The following is an 8,713-nucleotide window of genomic DNA, read 5'->3' as shown; positions in this document are numbered from 1 at the left end:
TAAAGTGAATAGAGGGTAACTGTAATATGGAAGCGCATGATTCTGTTATAAAAGAGTATTGACTACCGCAATCTATAATTACTCTTATCGGATGGAAAACACCATTAACGTCACAAATTTGAACAATTGCCGTGCCCAAAAGCACTTCCGGTGTATGATTAGCAGAAATAGCAGAGAATGCTACATTTGTAGCGGATGGTTCCTCCTTATTAGTAGAAGGTAACAGGAGTTGGCTGAGTAATGGATGGCATACTAGGTATGGATGGTTGTAAATGTAAGGTGGTATGATGACGTCCTCCACATTGGCGACACTTCCAACGAGAAGTACATTCTCTCGTACGATGGCCAGGATAAAGACAATTTTTACAGCCAGCCCAATTTTTTAAAATATCATAACGTTGTTTAGGCGTGCCTCGAACATAAGTGGGACATTCCGTAAGCTTATGCCTTTGCTTACATAGAAAACATGTTGGAGAAGGAGAGGAAGAAACAGGTTTATTCGCCTCGTTTACTACTGATGGAGAAGAGGTTGTATTTGTAAAGAATGAATTGGAAGGTTTGATAGGAGTTCTATTTAATCTAGTGTTATGGGGCTTAAAAGGTTGATTAAGGATTGGAGTTAAATCCCTTTTTCCCCTTTCTGTAATGTCTTTGGCGTTTACCTTCTTTCACACAAATTTGGCTAGGTCATCGCAAGTGGGAAATTCATCGGCAGCAGCCAATTCGAATGACTCTCTAGTGTTTTCATCGAAGCAGCGAAGAGCTAGTTCAAACATAATGTATTTTGACGAATTAGGAATTTTAATTTTTTCGAAGGAAGTGACATTTTCAATGACAACCTGCAGAAATTGTTGCAATGAAGCTGCAGTAGGTTTACCTGTAAGAAGCTTAAAGTTCAATATTTGATCAATGTAATATGCCGCTAGTTTTCTTTTATCATCATAATGCTGGAGCAATGCCGACCAGGCTTGTTCGTAACCTATCTCATTAACTGGAACATGTTTAATTACGGAAAGGGCAGAACCCTGTAGGTTAGCAATAAGAAAATGATATTTCTCAATAGCAGTCAGCGAAGTTTCATCATGTTCCATAGAACTGAAAGTATCTTTAAATAATGGCCAATCTTGCAACTTACCAGAAAATACTGGTATTGTGATATGAGGAAGTCGAGATCGAATAGAAATACACTGAGATAAGTCTAACAGTGAATTCTGAATTGAAGTGGTATGCCTGGGTTGATTTGAGGCGCAATGAATTTCAAAAATACCCCCGGCTTCATAATAAAAGTCTTTGGTAGCCCTAAGAATTGTCGATTCTCGTTTAGAAGGAAATTCCGATTCTGCATCCTTTGCCAAATAAAGTGACTTAATTTCAGCCCATTCATTCATACATTTTTCATAAGTTACATCAAGTGATCTAAACATCCCTTTAAATAACGAAATTGCTGTGGAATCAGTGCTAATTCGGCGGCCAGTCTCACAAATTGACTTAATATCATCGGCTAGCGAAAAGGCCTTGTCTTTATGCAGGGTAATTTTTTTATCTAATGACAGCTTGAGAAGTTCCGTCATGTTTAAAAATATAAAATAAAATGAGATATAACGGAATAAGAAAAGATAAATATTAAGGGAAAAGGAAAGTTGCAGAATTCAGAAGATTAGAGCCAAATTAGAAAGCTAGAAACAATACAAATAACATAAAATATGCGTGAATTAATAACTAATGTAAACGTCTATAAACAGAGACAACAAGATAATATTACATATAATTCTAACTTAACAAAGGCTTTGATTTAAGATAAATACAAAGAATTATGAAAATAAACACAAATTAAATAAATCAGAAATGATTACATTCAATAAATGAGAGCTTAATAGATTGATAGAGAGATTGATTTCTCTCGTCATTTCTATGCAGTTTATAAAGATGACAATACAATAATTAATTGTAACTTTTGTATTTAGGATTATACCTAAATTTTATTGCCACATTACGTAAAGCAACACACTTTAAAAATTAACGGAAGCGATAGCTCTACGACACTTTAACTTACGGCAAAAATCAGAACTAACGACAGCGTACTCCAAAACTCGAGTACCGCATGGTTAGTTATTTCTATAATTTAAAGATTATTTGGATGAAATGACGAATTTAGTTTTATTTTAATTTTTCAAGTGTGTTAAGAAACTATAGCTATGGTTTTTTTTGAAAATATTAATCAGTATTTCACAGTAACAGCAAAAATAATAATATAATGGTTTTGATTGAAAATACAATTATTTTTAGTTATTTAGGCATTATAGCCTGATTGAGACAAACACTGTTTAATCTGAATGTTCTATAATAGATGTGGACTGTATATCTGTAGATCGTTAGTTCAAAATCCGGCCCGGATGGGACCAGAAAATGTTTAGTAAAATATTTTGATTGATCAGAAAATGTTTAAGAAATAAATTGATATATAGTTTAATTAGTTCAATATACGTTACAGTTAAATGGATATCCAATTTACAAAGTTACAGTTGGTTTAAACAATAATTCAAAAATGATAGTGGAGTATACTCCTATATGATATGATTTAAACAAGCACTCACTAGCCCAACTCACATGACCGACTGCCCTACACAGACAGACTGCGACTCAAGGTACAAAGTACCTTGTTGTTGTTTGATGATAAACCACAACTTCCAAATTTTTCAATGAATTTACTTAACCGCCATATGTTTGAGTGCGATAAGAAACGCTCATATTGTTGCTGGCTGTCACCGACAAACAATCCGCCCATATGCCGTTTTTACTAAACTATATTTTGTGTAATTTTTTAAAATAGAATCTTTTTTTTATATTGTGACTTAAGTAATCCAAATCTTAAACAGTTATATCTTGGTATTTATAAATTTGTAATGAGATTGCACACTCGGATGCCACAACACCTTCTTTTGAATTTGAAATAAGCTTATAATATATGTATTAAATAATACATATATTTAATACATCATGTTTACATGATATTTAGAGTGGTCTAGTGTCACTATTCCCACGAACTTTAAGCTTGCTAATATTTTGTTTTGGGTTATGTAACAGTCAATGAAATTCCTTAGAAGGTGAATACTTCTCCTTTAGAGAACTGCTTAAATAGACAAGCAAAATAATATCGGGTGTTAGCTAGCGCTCAGGAACCGCCCCATCAAAAAAAAAAAAAAAAATTATTAGGACCTTATTCACTTATTTTTACTCGTATATGATTTTCTGAGATATTTTGCATTAACAAAATAAAACAGAAGACTTGACTGCCATATCCCACAATCACCTATTGTCGAACAAAATATTTAAAAATGTTATGACATGCAATGCAGAAACACTGGAAAGAGAATTAACAGTGATAAAGCACTGGAAAACGGAGATTGACGTGCGGATCAGATGCCAGAAAATTAACATTATTTGAACGACTTGTTCTGCGTCTGACGAGGCAGTGGCAGACAGACCAAGTAAACATTCGTAACATTTACTTTCTTAATTGTTCTGACGAAGTCACCACATTTCATTTACATCAAAACCTGCACCCGCTGTAAAACCGCGTTATAATCTAGCTTTAAGAAAGTCACTGTGGAGACTTTGAAAAGCTGTCTTGAGAAAGAAGATTCTTCTACACAATAATATTTAATTTCTTACATGTATATTAACAAAAAAAATAAATAAAATAAAAAATAATGTATTTATATATAGGCGCTAATGACCATAGAAGTCGATGCGCCGAAAAAAAAAATATAGTGAAGGGATTATAGCTGAGTGGTTAGCGAATACTGGATTCCAACGCGGGGATCATGGGTTCGAACCCAGCTGCTGGCCCTTAGATTTTCTCTTCCTAGGAGCTTCTTACAGCTCACTGCCTGGTGGTGGACGGTGTTGTCTGTAACAATAGTTCACTGCCCGGAGGCCGGCAGTGAAGAAAGCTACGGGCGCCATTGACCTCAGATGTTGACGTGCCTTAAAAATGAGTATATAACCATAAAAATAAATAACAGAAGTATTTTCGGATTGGTACTTACCGTCAGCCGGAACTCTTCTTCATTGATGCTCCGTTCAAGTAGCCAAACTACGTCGTGTTGTTCGGCGAAAAATGAAAGTCATAAGACAACTGAAGGAAATGCATGAGATTAAACAAGATCGGTCTACAAACTCCTTGGATTCTCAAATAAATTAGTTTCATGTTGACAGCATTTGGAAAGGGACTCCATGCATCTCAACACTACGAGACTATCTTGTATCCCTACTTGTTACTCTCCCTTTGTGGTTGGTACGATTTTCCTACTGTTCTACCTGCCTACTACAGCGTTTTATAATCATTGTAACCATACTTAGTTTATTAACTAAGTACAGTGATAACAAATATAACAAACTCGCAATATATTGACCATTTCTTTCTACTTTCTTCCAGAAAAATCCATTGACGATGCACTCTTCTAGGTGAAAAAATCTCAAAAAATTCGAGACTTTATTTCCAGTCAAAGAAAACTATCAACAAATAGATCAAGATCGCCAATCATTCGTTGTCATAACCTCTGATAATGAAAGTTAACTGGTTTGGGTTGCAAAAAAACATGCGTGCAATTTTGACTAGCTGAAGTTCTTTGTTCCATTTCTGTCTCCTTAATTACCCACTACAGAACAAAAATAAACTTTAAAATAAGAAAGTATCATTGTAGTAGTAAATGAAAGAAACAAGAAAGAGAAAGCTGTACTTCAACTAACGGTGTTCTGGTAAGAGTGTTTGCAATTATATTGCATAGTGGTCAGCCTGCTTCTGCTATCTTTACTATTCTTTTTTTTTTTAATTGTATACGATATATTGCTATAAAAAGGAAGCTCTATGCATTTAGATTGTACAATTCTTTTTATTTTCTTGCCAATTTTAGGAACCATATATGTTTTGTAACAGGTACTGTATTTTCCAATAAAATTTATTGTGTTTGGTGTAAACCTTACTCGACGCGTTGTGTTTTTCATCAATTTTGTGAAAATCCTACTCCTTTTGTTTCTTTTTCCCGACTTTACCTCACATTTGTGCAGTTCTTCTGAGTTGAGTTTACACTGGAAATTACTAAGACCCTTTAAAAAAATCTAAAAGTGGTTAAGAAAATTTAGTGAGAATGGTATCAGCGTGAAAAATAAATTTCGCCCGGGCGACCTCTGACACAGTGATTCTGACGCCAGCTGTTCCAGCAACTTTGCAACTTCTTTGCTTTCAGAAATCTTTACATGCGAGCCTTCTTCCAAATCTAAATGAATTTTTCTTTATTAAACGAATGAAAGTTGATCCACTAATGATGAAACAAAATCAGTAGAGATCAGTCCAACCAGCTGATATAAGAAAAGAGAAATAAATAAGAAAATAAGTGATGGTGGAGAGGGAGTTCATTTTCGTTAAAATTGTTCTGTAAGACCCAAATTTGAAGCAAATCTACTGACCATAAGGACGAATTCACCGTACTTTTGCGATTTTCACGACAACGCTAGAAATGCTATGTATATAGGTAAATCAATTTTGTTTGAACAGTACTTTCTGAGTATTTTAAAGCTAGTTTCAGGATGTTGTGACCAGTGATAATCCATTGATGGATGCAGTACGGAGGTCCGATTGGGGAGAATCTATTAAAACAGCGGGGTAACCGAGGATAAATTCTTCTCTTCTTTTGAGTAGACCAATAAGTGACATGCAAATTAGAAAAACGTCTTATTGTGCATCCGGCAAGGAAAAAAGTAATGTTGGGCAAAAATTGTGTTTCTTCTTATAGAGTAGAATTTTGTATCAGTAGAATAGTTTTGGCGGAAATTTGTGTAGATGCTGATTGTTTCAGTACAAATATAATTTTACCAATTAATCTTGATGTCATTATCGGAGTAGAAATATAGTCGAAAAGCAGGAAATAACTGTATTCAATCCAAAGTAAATGCATTTTCCATTTACAAAAAAAAAAAGTAATGAATAACTGAATTATTCTGTTTTGGAGGGGCGATCGCCACGTTATAGATTCATGCCAGCTCGTCTCATAACATTTATTTATGATGGTGTTTTGTGTGGAAGCAGTCTGAATTTTGGGCATCATCGAAATTAATGAATGCACACAATTTTATTCTTGTCATTTTTATTCAATAAATAACAAAAACCTTTATAAAAATCTGGCTCAATGCAATGATTTACTCAACAAAGATCCTAAGTAAGATTAACATAATAAATGCTGTCCATACAATTTTAAATGTATTTCTAGTTTCTTTCTTTACAGAGCTCTAACCACTAGCACGTGGCAAAATTTGCTGCAGCATGTGCGGTGACAGTGCTTGAACCCAACTTCATGTACCACATATATAATATTTATTGTACTGTTTTGTCACTACATGTTCATAGTGCTTAACATTTACTTTCATCACATTACTCAAAGACACACAAAATATGATGTTTAATAAAAGGAGTTTAACACTAGTAACAGCAAATGACATGATGTTAAGTGCCAGTGCTTGATACTAAGTGACCGCACATAACCATAGCAACATTATAGTACTCCTCACATGGGGTATTTGTCTGGAACTCTGACAGATGCCTCAACTTTAACATCATTCACAACGCTTGAAACCAAGTTGACATTACATGATGTTAGTGCCTTAGCACATGACTCTGATCAGTGCTTCACGCGTGGTAATAGTACTAAGTAATGACACGAAGTGGCAGCTTAACAACAAATGGCAGCACAAGATCCAAGTGAGGTGAAAAAGCCAATAATTATATTTCTGTTTAAATTATATTGGTTTATATTCCTATTGAATAAAATGTTAAGAATGCAGTTATATAATATAAGACTTGAACTAAAATGACCATCGAAGTGTTTACAATGTTTAACAGGTTTATCAAAAATATCTTATTTTGTTTCTAAAATTAAACCATTGTTGATCTAGGTTGATAGTTGGATTAGCCCTTAAAATAAATACATTACAGCTTCGGCTCCTTAGCTTATCTTTGGCGTGTTTGGCCAGTACTGAAAATGGCGTGGGTTCACGTGGCGTACACCTTGCTTTAAAACATCCCTTTTTGTATTTGTATATCTTGTGGTGTAGCCTGACTGAACCGACAGTGGCTTTGTAAAAGCATAAAATCTTATAGTACTATATATATATTCATATAAGTACATATATATAGTACTTATATGAATATATATATGAATGTACGTAGTATATAAAATAGCGTTCTCTTATAAAATTCGCAAATAACTTTGGTAAAAGATAAAAAAGAGAGAAAAAGGGGTGGAGAATTGTGGGTGGTTAAAACGAGAATTTATGGGGCAAAGAAACTTGATTTTCTCGTTATGACACTGAAGTCTAAGACTGGCTGCTGCCCATGATAACCTGTCTAAAATCTTTGCATTACACTAGCAGTCTTCAGTGCAATATAGACTTTTAGTTAGGGAACAGCTAAAACCAGATATCTAGCCAAAAATTCTATGTTGATTGTTCTGTTACAGACGTGACACAAGTTAGGCCCAGTTAACGCGACCATGGGACAGTAGCTGCTTAAGCATGACCCAAAAATTCTTGTTTTATGCAAATAATTTTTGCATCACCATTTTTCTCGCTCTCTTCATAAATTATAATCTAATTCCTAAAAAATTAAACCTAAATTTGATTTTCCTAAAACGGCTTCTGTCTCTTTTAATTAACGATACGGTCCCCATTTTATTTTTCGGTTTTAGAGTCAGGGGGATCAAAATAACTTAGTTAAAACAAAATGAAAATTTTTGGGTAGGCATCTTTTGATTAAGTTCTTAGTTTGATAGGGCAAAGAAGACATTTTTTGAAGACTCCGATGATTTGGACTCACTTTGGGTCAGAGGCCACCATAGGCCCAGTTATGTGAGGATATCTGGCGGTCCACTCAGCTCAGAATGAAGCAGAATGTAAAAGACAGCACAGCTGTGGAGTTCTGTGCTTTACTGAACAAGTTTTAGCACTGTGAACTGATAGAGCAGTCTGCAACACATTCGAGCTGGACTGTCCAATCATGAATAACATTCACTTTGAGGCCCAGCGCTCTACCAACTAGAGCACCAGATCCTGCCTCGCACATTAGGCCACCTCCTCGCTTTCCTTCCATTGTAGACCCCTAGATGGAGGGCTGTCTAAAAAGTGCTCTAAACTAGGTGACTAGTCCACAATACATCTGCTCTGGACTGGCTTCTTACAAAAAAAATATCTTGAAGCCCTGGGATACTTACAACAGCACTGATACTTTAAGCCTACTTGCTAGAGAACCGGAAACTGTCTAGTACCTTGGACCACTTCCTAGAATTCCTCTTACACGAGTTAAAAAGTGATCCAGGTTTCAAGAAGTAGAATGTGATTTATTTCGTCCGAAAATCAGTTTTTCGTTGCTGATGAACTTCTCCAACTGATCTAAGAAATCAGATATTCCAGAAATTGTTCAACTGCCCACCCAAAAACAAAACAAAAAAATTGCATTTATTTAACACAGAGTGCATCTAAAATAAAAGAAATGCATTTTTTGTTTTTAATTTATATATAAACTCAGTCTTTTTTATTTATACAAAAACAAAAAGTAAGAACAAAGATAGCTAGAAATTGTTTTTTGGTAAAATGCAAAGGTACTTAATCACCTTTAGGTTGGATGAGCTGAGTGGTGTAGACCAACAGTGTGAGCTATTGT

The sequence above is a fragment of the Rhodnius prolixus genome, unplaced genomic scaffold (assembly GCF_049639745.1).
Source record: "Rhodnius prolixus isolate KJV_2025 unplaced genomic scaffold, Rpr scaffold_11, whole genome shotgun sequence".
Classification (NCBI taxonomy): domain Eukaryota; kingdom Metazoa; phylum Arthropoda; class Insecta; order Hemiptera; family Reduviidae; genus Rhodnius; species Rhodnius prolixus.
The sequence above is the reverse complement of the archived record's forward strand: the minus strand, read 5'-3'. Positions refer to the sequence as shown.